The following is a 22478-nucleotide window of genomic DNA, read 5'->3' on the forward strand; positions in this document are numbered from 1 at the left end:
AAGCACTGGGTGTTATATGTAAGTGATGAATCACTGGCTTCTACTCCTGAAACCAATACTACACTGTATATTAACTAGCTTGAATTTAAATAAATGAATTTAAAAAATAAAATAAAATAACCATATGTGTCTGTGCCTTCATATGCAAAGATAGTGAAACACTTTTGTGTCTCACTACAATTTCTGTAGCAGTAAATCATATCTTTTTGTTCCATATTAGTGAGTGCTTCAGTTATATACATGGCCAGTCACACAGAATTCCTAGAGTTGAACTGAATATTAATGCAAAATATATTCATTACAATGATGGAAATAACTAATTGTAAAATGTTAACCCTTACTTTAACTCAATGCTATAAAAATCTCAATGGAAAATGGTTAGATTCATTTTAGAGAGTTAAAAATTGTTATTTTTTAAAGTTTATTTTTATTTATTCTTAGAGAGAGTAATAGAGAGCAAGCAGAGGAAGGGCAGAGAGAGAGGGAGACAGAATCCAGAGCCCGATGTAGGGCTCCAACTCGCAAACCATGAGATCATGACCTGAGCTGAAATTGAGTCAGACGCTTAACCAACTGAGCCACCCAGGTGCCCCCAATTGTAATTTATTTTAATTTTTTTTGTCAAAAGTAAAGTTTCCAGTTTATCTTAATATGACAGTCTTACTGGACAAAAAGCTCCTCCAGGACAAAAAAAGGGATATATATATATATATATATATATATATATATATATATATATACTTTGAGCCAAGAACTGTTCCAAGCACTTTACATACCTCTAATTTCTTATCTTTGGATAAATAGCATCATTTCTATTAACTCCAGTTTATAGTGAAGTCAGCTGAGGTTTAGAGAATTTTCTATGTATGAAACTCTGATGTTATCCATGGCTATCTCCTACCATGTGGGAAAAGTCAAGGTTTGGAAGGAGAAAATGAAGAGAGGTGAAGACAGAAGATGAAGAAATAGAGGAGGATACATACAGCATCTGATTTGGTGAGTTTCATCTTTGCCTTTCTCATATTTTTTTAAAATAATTTTTTAAGTTTGTTTATTTAGAGAGAGAGAGAGAGAGAGACAGTGTGAGCAGGGGAAGGGCAGAGAGAGAGGGAAAAGAGAGAGAATCCCAAGCAAGCTCTGCACTGTCAGCACAGAACCTGACGTGGGGCTTGAACTCACAAAACTGTGAGATCATGACCTGAGCCGAAACCGAGACTTGGATGCTTAACTGACTGAGCCACCCAAGCAAACCCCCCTCCTGCCTTTTTTTTTTAACAAATATATTTAGTCTCCATATTCTGGCCTAAACTAGTATGAAATGGATTTTAGCCCCTTATAATTACCTGTTTTTAATATTTAACCACATACATTATAACTGAAAAATTATAAATCAAGTTTTATAATGTCGTAAAATTGCAAAACTTTTCTAATTTTGAATTACAAAACAAGTAACATTCTATTGGGAGATCTACCATTCTTGGCCAGATTTTTCCACTGCAGCTGTACTAACAAAGCTTCCTGTGTGAACAGGGCAGTCCAGTTAACAGATATTAAAACAACCACTACTTTAATTCAAGAAACATCTATTGAACACGAACAATGTGCAAAACACTGTTTACTAATCTACTCCTCTAACCCTCTTCTAAAAGTAGAGTACTCCAGAGTTTAGTCCTTGACTCTCTTTTCTTCTCTATAAACAGGGTATTTTAAAATTCTATCTATAGGCTGATGACTGCCAACAGTAAATTTCCTACACTGAATTCGCATTTAAGCTTCTCACAATTAATTGCAAGTCTCTCCTTGACCTCTTCATTTGTATGTCTGTTTGGCATCTCAAACTTAACTTTTTAAAAAATAGGACTCTTAAACCCACACTCTCAAAACCTATTCAGAATCTATTTCAGAATCTACTTTCTTCCTTCCACTTCCCTCTGCTATGACCACTTAAACTCCTATCTGCTTTGAAATTAATGGTTCCTCAACAAATGCCTTTCTTCTGCTTTGATTTTTCTATAAGTTGTTTTCCATACCACAACCAGAGTGCTCTTTTAAAACATAAACCAGGTTATGCACTCCCCTTGATTAAAGTCATCCTATAAATTACCTTCAAAATGATCCTGGCTGCAAAACCATGCAGGATCTGGCCTTCCCCTTTCATGTTATGACACTCCCCTTTTGCAGACCATGCTCTTCATACACTCCCCTTTCCATTTCTGAAACACATCAAGGTCATTTTCACCTTAGAGTTTTGTACTCTCTGTTCTGTGTGCCTAGAATGATCTTTCCAGTGATTTCCCTGCTATTCAACTCAGTTTAAAAGTCACTTCCTCAGACAAAACCACTTCTAACTGCCCAGGTGAAAAAAGGTATGTTGTATCCTATTTTGAGTCTATGTATCAGAGTTATCACTATCTAACATTGTATTTCTTTTGTTTGTTTTCTTTCTTCTTCCTACTAGGATGTATCTTGCCTAGTCATTAGACTTCCAGTACTTAAAGCAATAGTTCATAGTAATTGTCCAAAATATCTATCGAATAAATAATTGAATGAATGATTTTTTTCTCTCTCAGACTCCTCATCTAAGTAAATTGTACCCAGTTGCTTCAGACAAAAATCTGAGAGCCATCCTTGATTTTTCTTGAACTCCCTAATCTAACACATTAGCAAGAGTTTTGGTCCCATTTCAAAAATTACTTCCAAATCTTCCACTCTTGTACATCGCTAATCTCTAAGCCCTGACCATTACAGCCTCTTGTTTAGACTATTTGTTTTCTGTTTGCTTGTTTTTGCTTTGTTGTTGTTGTTCTCAATTCCATCCTTGAAAACCAAAATGCTTTTTAAAAAATATAAATCAGATCATGACCCCCTATTGCATGAAATCTTCAGCAGATTCTGAACAGACTTAGAACACAATCTAAACTCCTCACTATGGCCTATAATGTCATGAAGCAGGCCCTGATGAATCTTTCCTTCTTGCTCATTCTCCTTCAATCTCACTGACCTTCTTCTGGTTTCTTGAACAAAGAGATTACTGCTACAGATATGTTCCTGGTTTCTACCTTGGAGTCTTTATTTTTATTCCTATGACCTGGAACCTATTTTTCTCAGCATTTCAAAGGATTAGTTACTTATTATGCAGCTCTTAGCTCAAATATCAGAGACTGAAAGTAAAGCACCAGCAACATCCTATCTAATATTTCCCACTGGCACTATCTGATTCATTCTTTATTATGTTACCCTATTTATTTTTCTATGTAGCATTTGGTACTATCTGATTTTTCGTTTTTACTTGTTTAGTGTCAAACCTTCTTAGTAAAAGTTATCTTAGAGCCTGAAATCCTTTTGCTATTTTGAGTAGAACTAAGGGTTCATGTTGGAGGGTAATAAAAGATAATGCTGAAAAGTAGTTTAGAGACTGAATGAAATGAGCTTTAAATACCAAGATACAAAATATATAGACTTCATTCTATAGTTGATAAGAAAACATTGAAAATTCTGGAATACGCACTATAACGAGGCAAGTGTTGTATGGAGATTAGTTTGGAATAATAGAGATACAGTAGGCAATTAGAGGGATATTTTAATACTCCGTTGTACACATGTGTACTAAATACGGAAGTGAACAAACAGATAGTAATAATACGGGGCTGGATGAAAGTTTGGATTGAGGAGAAGAGGAAAACATGAACCTTAAATCACCAGTCATAGAATTTTACAATTTACATTATCAAAGCATACTTGTACCCCCATGTAATTTCTCCCATTATTGAAAATGTATTCAGCTGATCTTCTGAAATCTTTGTGTGAAGGTGAATTCATTTTAGCTATATAAAATAGAAACAAACAGCTTTCTTTTGAAAACCAAATAAGATGTACACTTATTAATTATTGCCCTTTCAATGACACCACTTACAATTACCATTTTATTTGCAATAAAATGCCCCAAATGGACAGGAGCCGAAGTAGGTGATCGTTAAAGCTAAATCATATATTCTCACAGCTATCTTGGATTTTCTTAATTACCTTGTTATCATCAAAACAAGCTCAATAAATTTTTTTATAAGAGACAAGTAAGAAAAATTTTGATATGTGTTGTTTAAGAAATATATTGCTATCTTTTAAATTCTGTTAAATTTTATGTAAAAATAATAACTTTAGTCTTCCACTTCCTTATAATAAAGTATAACTTAAGGCAATGATTCTATGAACCAAATATTTTCTTCCTTATAAAATACTCCAGCCAGAATATTTACTTGAAACTGACAGCATACCTACGAGATTTCCAGGAAATTCAACCAAACATTTCTTGAAATTCTTCTAATTCCCACTTGTGAAGAATAGGATTGATATTGACTGAGAATAATGCTTCACTATATCAACTGTCACTAAGATTGGTGATAACTGATGCCTTCTTGATGAAACCTAGATCACTTAAGACTTAAAATAAGCTATTAATAACATAAATTTGCAAGAGCTCTATTTTAAAGTAGTCAGTTTATTAAGAAACATAAACATAACATAACGTTAGAATTTTAGATTAAATTTCATGAGTAAAATGTCAAGTTATTGGGGCACTTGGGAGGCTCAGTTGGTTAAGCACCCAACTTTGGCTCAGGTCATGATCTCGCGGTTCATGAGTTCAAGGTCCATGTCAGGCTCTGTGCTGACAGCTCAGAGCCTGGAGCCTGCTTCAGATTCTGTGACTCCTTCTCTCTCTGCCCCTCCCTTACTTGCTCTCTCTCTCTCTCACTCTCTGTCTCAAAAATAAATAAACATTAAAAAAAAAGTCAAATTATCCTTAGAAGTACAGCATGTTAAATATTTCTTAACCTCTAATAAATGCCTTTGGTATTGATGTTTACCTTTTTAAACTAAAATATATTTTAATTTTATAATATATTTCCAACTTATTGTCTTGAATGTTATACATTACAACCACATAACTGGCAAATATAATTTTATTTTCTCTTTTCAATTTTTTATGCCTTGAATATACTGCTTTAACATAATTACAATGGTGGTTATTACTGCAACAATGGTCATAAGTGGTAATAGGGTATGTTCTTGTTTTATTTGTGACTTTAATGAGAATACCATTGTCCTTTTCTATTATGTGTAATAGTAGCTCTTCAGGGTGTATGTATCTGCATACTGGATACAAGACATATAAGCATGCTAGTTAGAATCTAATTTCAGGGGCACCTGGTGGCTCAGTCAATTAAGCACTGGAATCTTGATTTCAGCTCAGGTCATGACCGCACAGTTCCTTAGATCAAGCCCCACATCCAGCTTTGTGCTGAGCCTGGAGTCTGCTTAAGATTCTCTCTTCCTCTGCCTGCCCTCTCCTGCTCACACTCTTCCTCTCTCTCTTTCTCTAAGAAAAAAATATAAAAGAATTTAATTTCAGTTGCGGTAACATACAGACCTCACATATTCATGGCTTAAACAAAATAAAAGTTGATTTATTCATTGGCTCTGTGCTGAGAAGTTTTAAGGGGATTGACACCTGTCTTATTACACCATTTTACAATCTGCCCCTCACCTCTCTGGTGTAGGATGTTTCACAATTGTATCTACACTTCAGAAATGGAAGGGAAGGAAAGGTTGCATTGGACTTATTGCACGCATATAGAAAAGAAGTAATACAGACTCAGGTTTCTATACCTGAAAAACCCTCAGTGTTTTCAGGGCACTCGGATGGCTCAGTAGGTTAAATGTCTGACTCTTGATTTTGGCTCAGGTCATGATCTCATGGTTTGTGTGTTCAAGCCCCGCATTGGGCTCCATGCTGACAACATGGAACCTGCTTGGGATTCTCTCTTTCCCTCTCTCTTTGACCCTCCTGGCTCTCTCTCTGTCTCTATCTCAAAATAAATAAACTTAGAAAATTAAAAAAAAAAGTGTTTTCAATATTCCCACACTGAACTGAGCTGTTAAACACTTAGCTCAATTCAGCTAGGAAAGAGGAAAGAAGAGAGCATTACAGGTGGTGTTAACAATGTAAGCAATGGTTCTAACACTTATATTTTCCAGGCCCCAATGATTTTTTTTTTTACGTTTTTATTTATTTTTGAGACAGAGAGAGACAGGGCATGAACGGGGGAGGGCCAGAGAGAGAGACAGGGAGACACAGAATCTGAAACAGGCTCCAGGCTCTGAGCTGTCAGCACAGAGCTCGACACGGGGCTCGAACTCACGAACCGCAAGATCATGACCTGAGCCGAAGTCGGACGCTTAACCGACTGAGCCACCCAGGCGCCCCTATGATTTTTTAATAAATACAGCTCATAGAATCCTATACCAATACAATTCCAAGGTAGCAAAAAGCATAGTACGAACATGTGCGGTAGAGAAAAGAATGTTTAAGTTAGGTATCTTCATTAAAAAAGCACACTTTGCCCTGGAGCTGTGCTGAATTATAGAGCTTGTTAGTAGTTTGTGAATCCACCTTTTCACATATTCTAGGTCAGGTACATATTTCAGCACCTGCTACCTATTTTATTCTGCTTGTTTGTGAAAATAAGAAAATGAAAAACAAACCATCTGAAGGGCTTTCAGTGCTTTATAAAAGTAAACTTAACATTCTTTTGAGGGGAGAGGTAATGTAGAACAGTATTTTTGAAATACCTTCGAGTGGTTTGAAAATCATGAATAGCTTAGAACCCTGACATGGTTCTGATTTACAACTTAATAACTTCAGTTTTTAGGAATAAAGTGGAGATCTTATTTAAAGGCTGAAATACTACCATTTTCTCTGGATACCAGTAATAATTTAAATTCATGACTTCTGTATTCATGCAACCCAATTTAATATGAACAGTGTTTCTCACATTCCATGTTTATGAAGGGTATGTCTTGAGGGTATACTGAGGTCTATAACGAACAGATGCTAACAGTAACTACCCAGAGTGCTACCCTTATGAACAGAGCCTGATACATATTACCTTACTTGGCAACCTACATACAGAAGAAGAAACAATTTTTGTCTTAAACAAATGCTGTGGAAGATGCACACTTTAAAACCAAACATAAAAAGGTTATTGTTTACAAAAGAATATTTCTTGTTATAGTGAAAGTCATATTTTGGATTGAGGTATATTGATAGTGATTTCTTTGATTTAGGTACTCGTATGTTTGTTTATCACAGAGAAACAATGTTTTAGAAAATATTACTACCTGAAAACTAGAAGAAAATTAAAGCTTTTATAGATATATAACTCAGCAGGAAAATATGACACATTGGGAATACAATTTAAATGTTAGCTATTATTTTAGATATAATACTGAAATAGTGTTTGAAGAATAGTGGATGTGACTGGAGGTATTAAACATCTGTTACATGAAATAGGAAACAATTTTGCAAAATTATGTTTCAAAATAGTTAAATGATGACAGTTAGTGATTTGTATTTATATGAATGTGGTATTTGTGTAAACTTTCCAAATGTATAACGTACCACTGAGTATCTTATTAAAATTATGTAATTTTCACTTTTGCCATACTGTTCTCATTTTAATTTAAATAAAGTTAATGAAGGAATGTGAGCTTAAGGATAGGTTAGATTTTATTTGAAACATGCTACTAATCATTTTCTTTTTTAATTTTTTTTTTTCAACGTTTTTTATTTATTTTTGGGACAGAGAGAGACTGAGCATGAACGGGGGAGGGGCAGAGAGAGAGGGAGACACAGAATCGGAAACAGGCTCCAGGCTCCGAGCCATCAGCCCAGAGCCTGACGCGGGGCTCGAACTCACAGACCGCGAGATCGTGACCTGGCTGAAGTCGGACGCTTAACCGACTGCGCCACCCAGGCGCCCCATCTACTAATCATTTTCAAGAGAAAATGTTAGTTACTAAGAAGTTTAAAACTATTTTCAAATATTATTATGAAAACTCTCTTTAAATGTTCTCAAATACATAAGTATCTGGTTTAATCTTATATTCTGATAAATGTTGAAAAGTAATTAATGAAACAGTTCTTGTATTTTTCTAAAGGCTGTGAATGTTGGTAATAATATAGATAGGTCTTGTTGGTCTGCAACCTGCGTTCAAGTTCTTTTTATTTTTGACTGAAGGAGTTTTGTAAAGTTATTTAATTCTTTTGAACCTATATCATCATCTTCAAAACAAAGATAATAACTAATAGTAAGTAAACAAACATTTTCATGTGGAGTAAATGAGATAATCTGCATGAGGGCTTGATTCGTCATAGGCATTCAGAAAATAATAGTTAAATAAATAGTTAATTGATTTTTTTTCCTAATGAAAAAATGTATTGTAGTAGCAAGAGTAACTGCCTCAAGTGAAGACTGTGACTGTGGAAGGAAGTTAAAAGACGGAGAAATGAAGGGGCTAAGTTGGTTAAGTGTCTGACTCTTGGTTTTGGCTGAGGTGATAATCCCAGTGCCATGAATCAGGCTCTGTGCTGGGTGTGGAACCTACTTAGAATTCTCTCCCCCCCCCCCACCGCCCCCCACTCCATCTTTCTCTATGTCTCTCAAAAAAAAAAAAAAAAGATGAAAAAATGGAGAAGGGACCCAAATGGGGGTCATTGATTAAACAAATTGAATTTTATAGTTTAAACTTTGAACAAAAAAATCATGTTGATAGCTTCAGTGATGGGTTCTTTAAAACTCTTATCTAGATAAAAGAGGATAGAACTCTATCTCATGTAATGAGGCCAGCATTACCTTGTTACTCAAACCAGATAAAAACATTACAAGAGAAGAAAACTATGGATTAATATTCCTCACAAACATAGATGCAAAAATCTTCAATGAAGTATTAGTATATGAAATCCAAAATTATTTAAAAAGGGTAGTATCTTTAGATTTGGATTTGGATTTGGAGTGAATTTTCTTACTGAAATGAAGGGTTGATATGGTTAACCAGGTTGGCCTGAATTCCTTCCCCTCCTGTCTTGCAAGAGAATGCATTAATACCTCTCAGACATTTGCAGTTGCTTAATGTACAAATCACTTGTTAAGAAATTTTTAACATCTAAACCATCACTGCATAAGGTCTCTATATAATCAGTGAGAGGAAGGCCAAACAGTCCTTTTATATAATCTCTAATGAAATCTCCCTACTTATTAGGGATGTGGGTTATAAGGGGAAAAAGGGCTGGAGACTGAACCCAGATAGGACTTCAGATGTCAGATGAGTGTAACCTGAGTTATCTTATGCCTAAGTTTATTCACTGGCTTGGACTTAACTGTGCTATCCAGTGTTCCCATGGTGTTGGTGAGCACTGAAAGTTCAATAGCTATCCCTAGATTCTTTAGGACAGAGTGGCTCGGAATTCAGGAAATTCAAGCTCTTAAGTATGGGTCTTCCAACAGTAGTCATAACAAGAACTCTTTAAACTGTTAAATTAAAATTTCTGAGCACCTAGGGGTGCCTGGGTGGCTCAGTCGGTTGAGCGACCGGCTTTGGCTCAGGTCATGATCTCGCAGTTCGTGAGTTTGAGCCCTGCGTCGGGCTCTGTGCTGACAGCTTGGAGCCTGGAGCTTGCTTCAGATTCTGTGACTCCCTCTCTCTCTCTGCTCCTCCCCAGCTTGCACTTTGTCTCTCCCTCTCTCAAAAATAAATAATAAACATTAAAAAAAATTTTTAAATTTCTGAGCACCAGTTTTATATTTTAATTTTAATATAATTAAAATATATATAATATATGCCTCAGACTTCTCAATCTATTCATGTAAAATAGTATAATTTAATATATGCTTTAAAAATCCAGGTCCAAAGTAAAAAAGAAGTATAAAACAAAACAAAACAAAATACACAGAAACACACACACATCCACATACATTTTCTGGATTGCCTAGTCATACAATTATAAAAATTTTTATAACTTTAGGTACAGAGAAATTATTAAGTATAGAAGAGGTCCTGTTAGCTTAATTTATTGGAAAAGATCCTGATTTATGGATTTTCTAGTAATATATCATATCTCCCCAAAAGGCAAGGTAGCTCATTTCTACTACCTTTTCATATTTCTTTTCCCCATGTCACATATCAAATATTAAAGAAGTCTTCTTTGATTGATTTGTCTTTATTATGGAACATTGATTGTTTTTTCCCTTCTCCCTATTTCTGAAAGTCTTAACAGCTGCTGAACCACACTGTTTTTAACTACCACCAGATTTATTTTAAGGTACCATTTCTCTTGCCTGGTCTTTCCTCATTTCTCTTCACTTTTCTTTCTCTAATATGTTTTTGCCAATAAAACTTCATTTTTCTATCAGATGTTTTAGAAAGTATTTACAATTTCCAATTAGCCCACATTAAACATTACAATGATAATGACTTCCAAGTATTTGGTACTACTTTTTTATTGACTTATTGACATGCAATATTGTGTTTGTTTCAGGTGTACAATATAGTGATTCAATATTTTTGTACATTACGAGGTGATGATTATGACAGGTCTAGTTACCATGTGTAACCATACAAAGTAATCTACAGTGTTACAGACTATATGCCCTATGTTGTACATTGCATTCCTATGACTTATATCCCCTTTACCTATTTTCTCTGTCTCCCTACTCTCTCCCCTCTGGCACCGGTTTGTTCTCTGTATTTATGAGTCCATTTCTGTTTTGTTTGTTCATGTTCTGTTTTTTAGATTCCACGTGTAAATGAAAGCATACAATATTTTTCTTTCTCTGTCTGACTTATTGCACTTAGCATAATACCTTCCAGGCCCATCTGTGCTGTTTCAAATAGTAAGATTTCATTCTTTTTTATGACTGAATAATATTACAATGTGTGTAGGTATAGATAGATATAGATACAGATATAGATATAGATATAGATATAGATATAGATATAGATATAGATATAGATATATAGATTTAGTATTTACATTTTTTTTTCAGAAAAATACCCAGAAGTAAATTGCTGGATCCTATGGTAGTTCTATTTTTTAATTTTTATATTGAGGAAGACTCATACTGTTTTCCATAGTGGCTGCATCCATTTACATTCCCATCAACAGTGTGTGAAGGTTCCCTTTTCTTCTTGTCCTCATCAACTCTTGTTATTTTTTGTCTTTTGATAATGGTCATTCTGACAAGCATGAGGTGGCTGCTCATTGTGGTTTTGATTTGCATTTCCCTGATGATGAGTGATGTTGAACATCTTTTCATGTGCCTGTTGGCCATCTGCCTGTCTTCTTATATTGATGGAACTTAGTAGAGATCCCAGAAATAAACCCATGCTTCCTTGCTCAATTAATCTACAACAAAGGAAACAAGAACATACAATGGGGAAAAGACTATTTCTTCAATAAATAGTGTTCAGAAACTTGACAACTACATGCAAAAATAATGAAAATGGATCATTATCTTAGGCCATATACAAAAATAAACTCAAAATGAATTAAAGACTTGATGTGAATCCTAAAGCCATAAAACTCCTAGAAGAAAACATAGGCAATAGGCTCTTTGACATTGGTCTTAGCAATATTTGTTTTGGCTATGTCTCCTCAGACAAGGGCAACAAAAGCTAAAATAAACAAATGGGACTACACCAAACTAAAAACGTTTTCTACAGCAAAGAAAACCATCAACAAATTAAGAGGCAACCTACTGAATCAGAGAAGATACTTGCAAATGGTACATCTAATAAGGGGTTGATACCTGAAATAGATAAAAAAAAAAAAAAACTCATACAACTCAATCACAAAAAAAGAACAACCTGATTTAAAAATGGGCAGTGGATGTGAATAGCTATTTTTCCAAAATATTTACTTTCTAATTTTAGAGTGTGGCTTTTGGGATCAGACATGCCTGGGTCTTTCCAAAACACTTATCCATTTATTTAACAAATGTTTCTTGAACCCTTACTATGAACAAAGAACTGTGCTAAATGCTGCGGTCACAGTGGCCTGTGAGCCTTCCATTCCTAACGGAATTTCAGCTGGTGATGCTGAAATTTAATATTAAATAATATTTTAGAGATTGTCTAATTTTTCTAAACCTCAGTTTATACGTCTTTAATGGGGATAATAATATGGATAACAGGGTTGTGCTTGACATTAAATATGATTATGTATGAAAAGTGTTCATTTTATAACCCAGTGAAGAAATGGGCAGGAAACATGAATAGACACTTCTCTAAAGAAGACATCCGGATGGCCAACAGGCACATGAAAAGATGCTCAACGTCGCTCCTCATCAGGGAAATACAAATCAAAACCACACTCAGATATCACCTCACGCCAGTCAGAGTGGCCAAAATGAACAAATCAGGAAACTGTAGATGCTGGTGAGGATGTGGAGAAACGGGAACCCTCTTGCACTGTTGGTGGGAATGCAAATTGGTGCAGCCACTCTGGAAAACAGTGTGGAGGTTCCTCAGAAAATTAAAAATAGACCTACCCTATGACCCAGCAATAGCACTGCTAGGAATTTACCCAAGGGATACAGGAGTGCTGATGTATAGGGGCACTTGTACCCCAATGTTTATAGCAGCACTCTCAACAATAGCCAAATTATGGAAAGAGCCTAAATGTCCATCAACTGATGAATGGATAAAGAAATTGTGGTTTATATACACAATGGAGTACTACGTGGCAATGAGAAAGAATGAAATATGGCCCTTTGTAGCAACATGGATGGAACTGGAGAGTGTGATGCTAAGTGAAATAAGCCATACAGAGAAAGACAGATACCATATGGTTTCACTCTTATGTGGATCCTGAGAAACTTGACAGAAACCCATGGGGGAGGGGAAGGAAAAAAAAAAGAGGTTAGGGTGGAAGAGAGCCAAAGCATAAGAGACTCTTAAAAACCGAGAACAAACTGAGGGTTGATGGGGGGTGGGAGGGAGGGGAGGGTGGGTGATGGGTATTGAGGAGGGCACCTTTTGGGATGAGCACTGGGTTTTGAATGGAAACCAATTTGACATTAAACTTCATATATTGAAAAAAAACATAAAAAATAAAATAAGCACAGGGGGAAAAAAAAGAAAAGTGTTCATTTTAGTTTTTACTATATTAAGCACTCCATGAATTATGATTATTAATTTATTATTATTGCTATTAATTTTTATTGTGCTTATATATACATATTTCTAAACCTCATGACTATTTTAAAAGTAAGTATTGAAATCCTTTCTTTACAGATAAGGTGACCAAAGCTGAGATAAGTTGTTATCTTACCCAGGATTAGGGTCATCATGTTAGCACAGATTACTGAACAAGCGTGACCCATCAGGTGGGACCTGCAGGCACGAACCTAGTAGCACTCTGTCCCTGCAAAGACACAGGCTCTTTCCTCTGTCTTCAGAACTCAGATCTGATGTTACCTCACCCAGGAAGGCTTCCCGAATCTTAGGTAAGATAAATTTCTTTTTATTCTCTAGTAATTCTGCAAATTGTTCAATTATTATATCCCTTTAAATCTTCAGACTTTATTACTTTCCTTGCCTTCTTTACTTGGGCAGGAGCTTTTTGCAACCCTAGTCTAACTCTGTATCCCAGGACCTTTCACAATGCCTGGCAGGGAATAGTTTCTTAATAAATGTTTGGTGAATTGAATTGAAAATAACTATGACATTTATATCTGTAACACTTTACATATTGAATAAAAGACATTATGTATCTTCGTCTTCATGATAAACAGCAAGTCCTCTCTCACATTTTAGATAGCTATCCTTTTTTTTCTATGTTATGTACTTGAGGATATCTTGGTTTATTCATAAGTATCTGCATCTGATAACTCGAAATCCTGACATTTCTTTTTTCCAATATCCTCCCACTCGATCTTTCTGCCTGGTTGAAATTAATAAATCAACCTGTTATCAGTCTTGTTAAGAACTGATAACTAAAGCAAGAAACTTGTAATTTCATCGTGTTGTGCCTTCAATATCTAGTCCATCCATCAAAATAACTTAAACTCCGTGTTGTGAATTTACTTCATGATACACAATGGGGTTGCATGATACTCATTTACAGTAGAGATGCTAATTCCTTATGTTTATTGTATACCAGATCGTGTATAGAACATTACAGAGCAGCAACTATATATATTGCCCCAATTTTAACAGAATGATCTATTTTTCCATCAGTAACAAAATATCTATGATATTTTGGTCATATGAAGCTATTTTGAGTTCAGGGCCAATTTAGCTTCTGAAAAGTACAGATTTCAAATTTTAGACTACTTTTCCTTCTACTCCCTTACAAACAAATCGCTATTAAGGTAATAATTTTTTTGACAAAAGGGATTTTCCACCTCCCTTTTCAATCTTCAATATAATTATGATTCATCTTAGAACTAAAAGAAATAACCTTTCCCTTATTTTGCATCTGATTGGCTTTAAATGTAGGAGCTGGTATAAAAATATTTTGAATGAAAATTCTATGTATAATACCACTTGAATTTATTTTATGTTACAAAATTAAAACATCACTTAAATATATAGATGCATAATTAATAGAGAAATCATCACACATAAGAAACACAAGACAGTTTTACACACTTAAGTATGAGGGAATATACTTATATACATTAGACAAGAAGGGGTATATCATTTGCAGCAATAATTACTTCACACAGGGCAACCAATATAACTTTCCTTTCTCTCTCATTACTTTCTACTATTTAGTGCTAAGCAAGTCTACCAGGCAAGTAGTAAGTAGAGAGCCCTTAAAATTCTCCTATTAAAACTTTCTTGGGTGCCTGGATGACTCAGTTGGTTAAGCAGCTGGCTCTTGATTTTGGCTCAGGTCATGATCTCATGGTTCAGGTTCATGAAATTGAGCCCTAGAGTGGGCTATGTGCTGACAGCATAGAGCCTGCTTAGGAATCTCTCTCTCCTTCTCTCTCTGCCCCTCTCCAACTCACGTGCACTTGGGCACACTCTCTTTCTTTCTCTCTCTCTCTCTCTCTCTCAAAACCAAATACGCTTTATTTTTTATAACGTTTATTTTTGAGAGAGAGAGAGAGAGAGAGAGAGAGAGAGAGAGAGAGAACATGAGCAGGGGAGGGGCAGAGAGAAAGGAAGACACAGAATCCGAAGCAGGCTCCAGGCTCTGAGCTGTCATCACAGAGCCTGTTGTGGGGCTCAAACCCACAAACTGCAAAATCATGACCTGAGCCAAAGTCGGAAGCTTGACCAACTGAGTCACCCAGGCGTCCCCAAATAAACTTAAAAAACAAAACAAAACAAAATAAAAACCTTTCTTAAATTTTTTCCTTATTATAAAGAAAAACCACTGTATGTACTTATTTTTCCCTTCTCTATTTGTAATATATTTTATTTGTACCATCACTTTTTTTCTTTATCTGTATTACTAGAGGTTTCACATAATTGTGTTTTTTTAATTTTTTAAAAAATATTTTCTCATGCTTTTCAAAGTTTATTTATACTATTTGTTTTTTATATTCTTTCTTCTACTTTCTTAAGACAAGGTCTCTGTTCTCTTCCAAGCTTCTTGAATTGACTGCTTAACAATTTCTTCAAAGTTTCTTATTAAATTAATGCATTTGAGGTTGTAAAATTTCCACTAAAAACTATTTAGCTGCATTCTATATTCACTGACAGGGCTATTTATGTTGCCTACAATTCTTATGATTTTGGAACCTATTATCATTTCTCTTTATGAGAATGATTGTGGAATATACGTGCATTTGAGTTTTCAAACCCACAGGACTTGGGTCTCTTTTCAGTTCTGTACCACTAAATAATCACATTATGGTGAGAGTAAATAGTCTATATGATGTGATTTTTTTTTGTTTTATTGATAATTCTTTCAAGAGTGGCCCATGAAAATTATAAAGAAAATGTTGCATCTATGCTTAAAAAAGCAAATAGTACCTATTGTTAGATATAGGTTCCATTTGTATATGTTCAATAGAGTAACTGTTAATTCAAAGCTTCTGTAACCTTACTTAATGAGCTACTGTTTATAACTTTTTCATAGACATGCATGAAAACTTCCTTGAATGATCAAGTTTTATGAATTATTCTTGGAATTATATCAGTTTTTGCTTTGTATATTTCAAAGCTATGTTTGTGTATGCTTAGAAAGTTATCATTGCTATTATCTTTGTATTTTTGTGATATGTAAAATATGAGGCAGCATAAAGAATACATTTTCAATGGAAGCAAAGATTTATTTCTTTCCCATACAAAAATCCATTATGGACCTAATGGATTCCTTGGGGAAATTGTCATCTGTAAGATAACTCAGCAACCCCAGGTGATGTGGGCTCCGCATGGAAAGTCCACTTTGCAAAAATGTGGTATCCAATATGGTAGGATTCATATTAATTACTGAACATTTGATATGTGGCTCTCAACAGAGATGTGCTATAAGTATAAAATACTCTGAATTTCAATGAAAAAATGTAAAACATTTTATTACTAATTTTTATATTGATTACATGCTGAAATGGCATTATGCCGGATATATTTGGGTTAAATAAAATGATATTAAAATTAGTTTTATTGGTTTAATATTTTTTTTAATTAGCTGAAGGAAAATTTATAACTACCTATGTGAGTCACATATATTTCTGTTGGAATACTCTGATCAAGAACAGATAGCCTCAGTCTTTTTGGCAGTAGAAGAGCCAGATTGGAGAATCATGCATGTGCTCTCCACTCTCTCAGCTCCTAAGGGACACACGTCTTTTCTGCTCTCATTTCATTACCTAGAATTACTCACATAGGACCACCTCACTGCAAAGGAAATGAAAAGTGCAAGTTTCCATGTGTCTAGAAAGACAAGGTAACAAGATATCTGTGAGTACTAGTAAGCCTAACACAATTTTTATTAAATTATGCCTTTTGTTGTTATGTACTCTGTCCATCTGCTTCTCTGCCTTTTACCTTAAATTCAAGTTTATTTCCTTTTATATTTAATGTATCAGTTTTCCAAATACATCTGTTTTAATGTTATTACGTTGGCTGTATTTTGGAAAGTATTTTTCTGAAAACTTTTTGCTTAATATTTTCTCATCTTTTTATTTTTCAATTTTTTTATAAGATATATAGCTTTACCATACATCTTGAGAGCAGATGAAGCATGTTATGTTTTAATTTCCTTATTTAAATGGATGGATATAACTAGCTTATATTTATCATGATTCTGTATACTGTGGGATTTATTTTGTGTTTTTTATTTACCAGTTTTTTTGTTATCTTTTATTTTTAATACCTTACTCCCTTTTGTTTTATGCACCTGCGTGGACAGATAATGTAATCTCTATCTCTTCCTCATGCTTCTGTTGCTTTAGAAGCAATAGAGTATATAACTGTTCTTAAATATGTAATGTATATCCTTAACTATTTTTTTCTAACACAATGTAAAATTATGCAACAATATTATCTCTTCAAAAGACAAAAAGTTCATTGTCTTAACCACTCTCTGAACAATCTCTCTTGCTACTATTGATTTATAATCTTTGTCATGTTTTTCACTCACCAATTAGCTACCATATGGCTCACAAATCAATAGCTAATTCAATCCACCATTTTTCATCATATGTTTTATACAACCACTCCTCATATCTGGGCTCAATTTTCTTCCTATTTAAGTATCTATTTTAATAACCCTTTTAGTGTGTATCTGTGTGAACTCTCATTCTTTTTATCTGAAATTATCTAAATTATACTGGTATTTTTACTTTAAATATTTTTTAAGTAAGCTCCACACCTAGTGTGGGGCTTGAACTTGTGATCCTGAGATCAAGAGTTGCATGCCCTACCAACTGAGCCAGCCAGGTGCCCCACTGGTACTGTTAAACAATAATGCAGCTGGAAATAGAAATTTCGGTTGAATGTTATTTTCCTTCAGCACATCATACCGATGTCATTTGGCATTTATTATTGTTGATAGTAAGTATATTGTGAGTCTAATTGTCTGATTTTTTGTTTGTGATCTGACTTTCCTCTCCATTTGCATTTATAATTGTTTACCTTTAATTCTTGTTAATTTGTAGTTTCAATGTAATATAACTCGGTAAGAACTTATTTTATTTATCTTACCTGTTACTCAGAATGCAAATTGTTTCTCAGGACTCAAACCTTTCTTTTCTTAAGTGGTTTTCTATGATTCGCCCATGTTTTTTGGATTCCTATTGGAGGTGGTGAAGCCTCTGTTTGTTCTTCAAGTCTCCTAATACTCTTTTGTACTTATTATGTCTAATTGTCTCTCAATATTGGATTCCACGGAACTTCATTACTTGCACTTCATTACTTTGACTATGTTCAGCTCTCCTCCATTAGACATTTTTCTTTTAGAGATGGCATTTTTGTCTTGTCAGATTTTCAGTTTACTTTTTCATACCTCTTTTTTGTATCATTTATGCCTTTTCAACTTTGGAGAAGATTACCTAGTGATGCAATTCCTTTATTTAGCTTTCTAAAGACTCCAGACATTAAAAATAATCTTTTCAAAAACTTAAGGTGTTTATATTTCATCTGGAGTGAATACAGCTTCCAACTGCTGACATTTTAGGCTATCATTATCAGGCTTTGACTACTGTGATTCTTCAACCTGCTATTTCGTTTAATAAATTATCATGAAATTTTTACATGTCATTAAATATTCTTCTAGGTTTACATTGTTAATATAAATACTATCACAATCTTAACTCTAACATGTTTAGAAATTTTTGTTGATATAGAGTCAAAATACACACTTTTACCCATAAAATGTTACAGATAATTTGATTATTTTGTTGATTCATAGAATTGAAAGAGTCTGAACATATTTAGAAATAAATATTTTATTAAGTGTATTTTCAACTTGCCTAGAAAATTGTTATTTTCCCTGCTGTATTACAGATTTTATAGCAAACAAGTAAAAACCTGGTGTTAGTAAGCATTAACAAAACAAAGGATCTTCCTAGAATATCACGGATAACTCTAGAGAATTTTCCATTTAATAGCTGAACCCATATTGCTATCAGAGGAATCAATTTAAGGATAAAGATGCCATGGTGGAGTTAAGTTAGTTAAATTGTATCTGAATGCATAGCAATCTGACTTGCAATATCAGATATAATACACAGGTTTTACATTTTGCTTGGCCTCCTCAGCATTAGTCCATTGGTCTTTATCTTTTACAGCTGTTATTTTCTCCTACTTCTTTCATCTAGACATATAAAACTAAAACAGATATATTTGAAATAAATGAAAGAGTTAAGCTCAGTAATCTAAGAATCCAACTCCTGAAGTTGCAAAATACACACCAGCATATAATTAAAGAAAACTGGAGGGAAATGATAAAAATGAGAGGATAAACTAGTAAAACTAGGGGAGTAAATTAAATTAGTCCTGAATAAAATTAAGGAAATAGCTAATTAACATATACTGGTGTGTGTCCAATAAGACAAAGGTTGGTTCAAAGAAAAGCTTTGAAAGAATAAACCTCTAGTTAAAGTGATCAAAAAAGAGAGAAAAAAATTTAATATCAAAAGGGTGAAAGGAGATATCACCATAGATAGTTCATATATCAAAAGGTATTAAGAGAACTTTATAAACAAGTTTAATCTAAAATATTTGAAAATTTAGATGAATGGACACATTTCTTTATATAAAGAACTTACAAAACACAAGAAGAGATGAGAAAATTTCAATCATTTAAAAACTATTAATAAAATGAAACCATAATTTAAGGTCTTCGAATACAATAAACCAGTGAATTTCACTGAAAATTTAAGGGAGGAAAACTTCCCATAGAATAGAAAAAGAGGGAAAGTTTTTTCTTGTTTTGGTTATTTGTTTTGTTTTATTTTTTGTTTGTTTGTTTCTTTGTTTGTTTTTTAAGAAAGAAATGTTTTAAGTCATTAGTGAAGGTGGCATTTTGTATCAAGCAAAGTTTGATACAAAAACGTGACAAGGACTTTTCAAGAAAGGATCATTACATGCCAATTTTACTTAAGAATATAAATGCAAATATCCTAGAAAAAAATACTAAAAAGCCAATCAAGCCATATATAAAAAAGCATAATGTGTCATGAGAATTGTGTTGAGAATTCAAGGATTTTCTTTTTACATTCTTTAGCCAAATAATGTAATTCACTGCATTAGTAGAATAAAGAAGAAACTCATTTAATTAGCTCAGTAAATGCAGAGAAAGCATTTGAAGAAATTCAATATATATTAGTGATAAAACTTCTTAGTAAAGTAGGATCAGAGAGAAACTTCCTTAATATAAAGTGTCTGCATGATAACTTACTGCCAACCTCACATTTAGTGATGACACATTGGTAGATTTCTCTCTAACCTGGATGGATGAAGGATACATCATTTCCATTGAACATTGTACTGAGTGGCCTGGCAGGAGATGAAGCAAAAAGAAACAAAAGCAAAAACAAACAAAAAAAGGATTGAAAAATAATTATAAGATTGAACAAAAATAATATTGTCAATATTTGGAAACAATATGTGCCTTTGTGTATAGACTGTAAAGATGACTCTTATAATTGATAAGAAGCATAACGAAGTTTTTGATACCAAGCAATATAAAACTTCAACTATATGGTTTCATATTCCAGCAAGCATCAGATAGTTAGAAAATCCAAGTTATTAGAGATAACGTTGCAGTGCTGAAAAATGCAACTCCTTCTGTTATCCAAATAGTAAAAGATGCATTAGAAATGCTCTGAGAAGCAAAGAATGATTCCAACTCAACCTACAAGCAAAATTCAATTCAATGTTTGTTGAAAAAGCCCTTTATCGTAAAATCTCTGAATGGATCAAGGTGGTCCTAGCAAATGTTTTCATTGCAGAAGGTGGCTCAGAACAAAAAGACTAAAACTTTGGCTCCCCCAAGAAAGCTAGATAACTTTAGATTGAGCCTTCTCTTGAAAATACTTGTAGGTGTTGCTGTTGGCACATTTGCAACATTTAGTTAATTAGAATAAAATTGACAAAAGACCAATAAATTGTTCCAGAGCAACATACTGTCAAAGTGCAACCAACCTGAATTAAGAATGAGGCTCGGGGCGCCTGGGTGGCTCAGTCGGTTAAGCGGCCGACTTCAGCTCAGGTCATGATCTCGCGGTCCGTGAGTTCAAGCCCCATGTCGGGCTCAGTGCTGACAGCTCAGAGCCTGGAGCCTGTTTCAGATTCTGTGTCTCCCTCTCTCTGACCCTCCCCCATTCATGGTCTGTCTCTGTCTCAAAAATAAATAAACGTTAAAAAAATTTAAAAAAAAAAAAAGAGTGAGGCTCTTCAAGGTGTGTAATGACCTGAGATTTCCTAAATTTCTATTGGCAAGAAGTGGCTGAGGAGAAAAAAGAAAAAGAAAGGAATATGCAGAGGGTGAAGTCAAAAGAACAAGGATTGGGGGGCACTTCCTGGTAAGCAAGCATAATAAGATTCTAAGGAGCATTCTTTATCATCCAGATAAGCCCTCTTGGCAAAATTTGCCAGCAGGAACTCACACTTGCTATGAATCAGTGACTGCTATGTGCCTCCCTTTCTTCTTCCTGAATGGGAGGGTTTGTTGTGATTATTATAACTGTACTTCTGAGGTTGTTACATCACCTTATGTACTTAAGTCTGGTAACTAAAACGTAGCTACACACTTTCACATCTGTTCTCACATTTTTTTCGTTGGAATTTATACGAGTGTTATCAGTGTGGGCCAAGTCAGGAAAGCAGATACCACTCTGTGTATTTCCAAGAAATATTGGTTTTAATACAGGAAGTTGGAGGTTTACACATCTGTTGAAATGGTCTGGGGAGTAAAGGTCAGGAAAATCCTGCTAGAGGTTACAAAAATTACATTGCAGTCAATGACCTCAGCTGCCTACAATCCTCAAATGGGTAATTTGCAGAAGCTCACTTAGATGTTATCAACTTCAATGATATCAGGAAAAGCTGCTCCTCCCAGGTGCCTGTAGCATGGAGGTGGAGGATTTATAGGAATTCATTTCGAAAGTCGTTGCAAACCTCCTATGTGCTGCCTGCCTGTGTCCCTGTTGGCAAGTGCCATTGGAAAATAAGGGCTTCTCTTTTTCTTCTGTCTTTGAGATCTCAAATGAGAGCCTCTCATTGTTAGATCTTAACCTAAGACCACACTGGAAAGGGATTCTCCTATGATTTAGAGGGGAATGTAAGGGGTGAAAAGGATGTACGGTTGGCAACAATCTGATAAATGAGCAAAACCTAAAATCTGATGTAGACGGAAGACATGTATGATTAGGGTGTGTTGCTAGTGCAAATTCTTAGCTTTTGACACTTATCAATATCAGCTTGAAATAAGTCATCTGTTTAGCATAATTAGAAACCATCAGTGCAATCTAATATCAGGGTATTTTAAGTTGTTTTGATATATAACCATTCCACAATTTGTTATCAAGGTCAGCCAAGGGAAATTCAAGTAGTGAAACTCCACGAGAAAAAAAAATGTTGTGTGTAAACATAACAGATGAGCCACAATAACTTTAGGTCAAGAATTATAAAAGTGAAACTTCAATGTTTGCCAAAGCTCTGGTTAATGCATTATTCAT

The 22478-nt window shown here is 34.4% G+C and overlaps 1 long non-coding RNA gene across 1 annotated transcript in view; it reads left to right on the forward strand.

Annotated features, from left to right (window-relative positions):
• Positions 1 to 22478, forward strand: part of LOC131519924 (uncharacterized) — a 96123-nt gene that overhangs the window by 64738 nt on the left and 8907 nt on the right. Inside the window, exon 2 of the long non-coding RNA XR_009265878.1 lies at positions 13129 to 13340. This is a non-coding gene — a long non-coding RNA (uncharacterized LOC131519924). The remainder of the gene's footprint in view (positions 1 to 13128; positions 13341 to 22478) is intronic.

The sequence above is a fragment of the Neofelis nebulosa genome, chromosome 8 (assembly GCF_028018385.1).
Source record: "Neofelis nebulosa isolate mNeoNeb1 chromosome 8, mNeoNeb1.pri, whole genome shotgun sequence".
Lineage (NCBI taxonomy): Eukaryota > Metazoa > Chordata > Mammalia > Carnivora > Felidae > Neofelis > Neofelis nebulosa.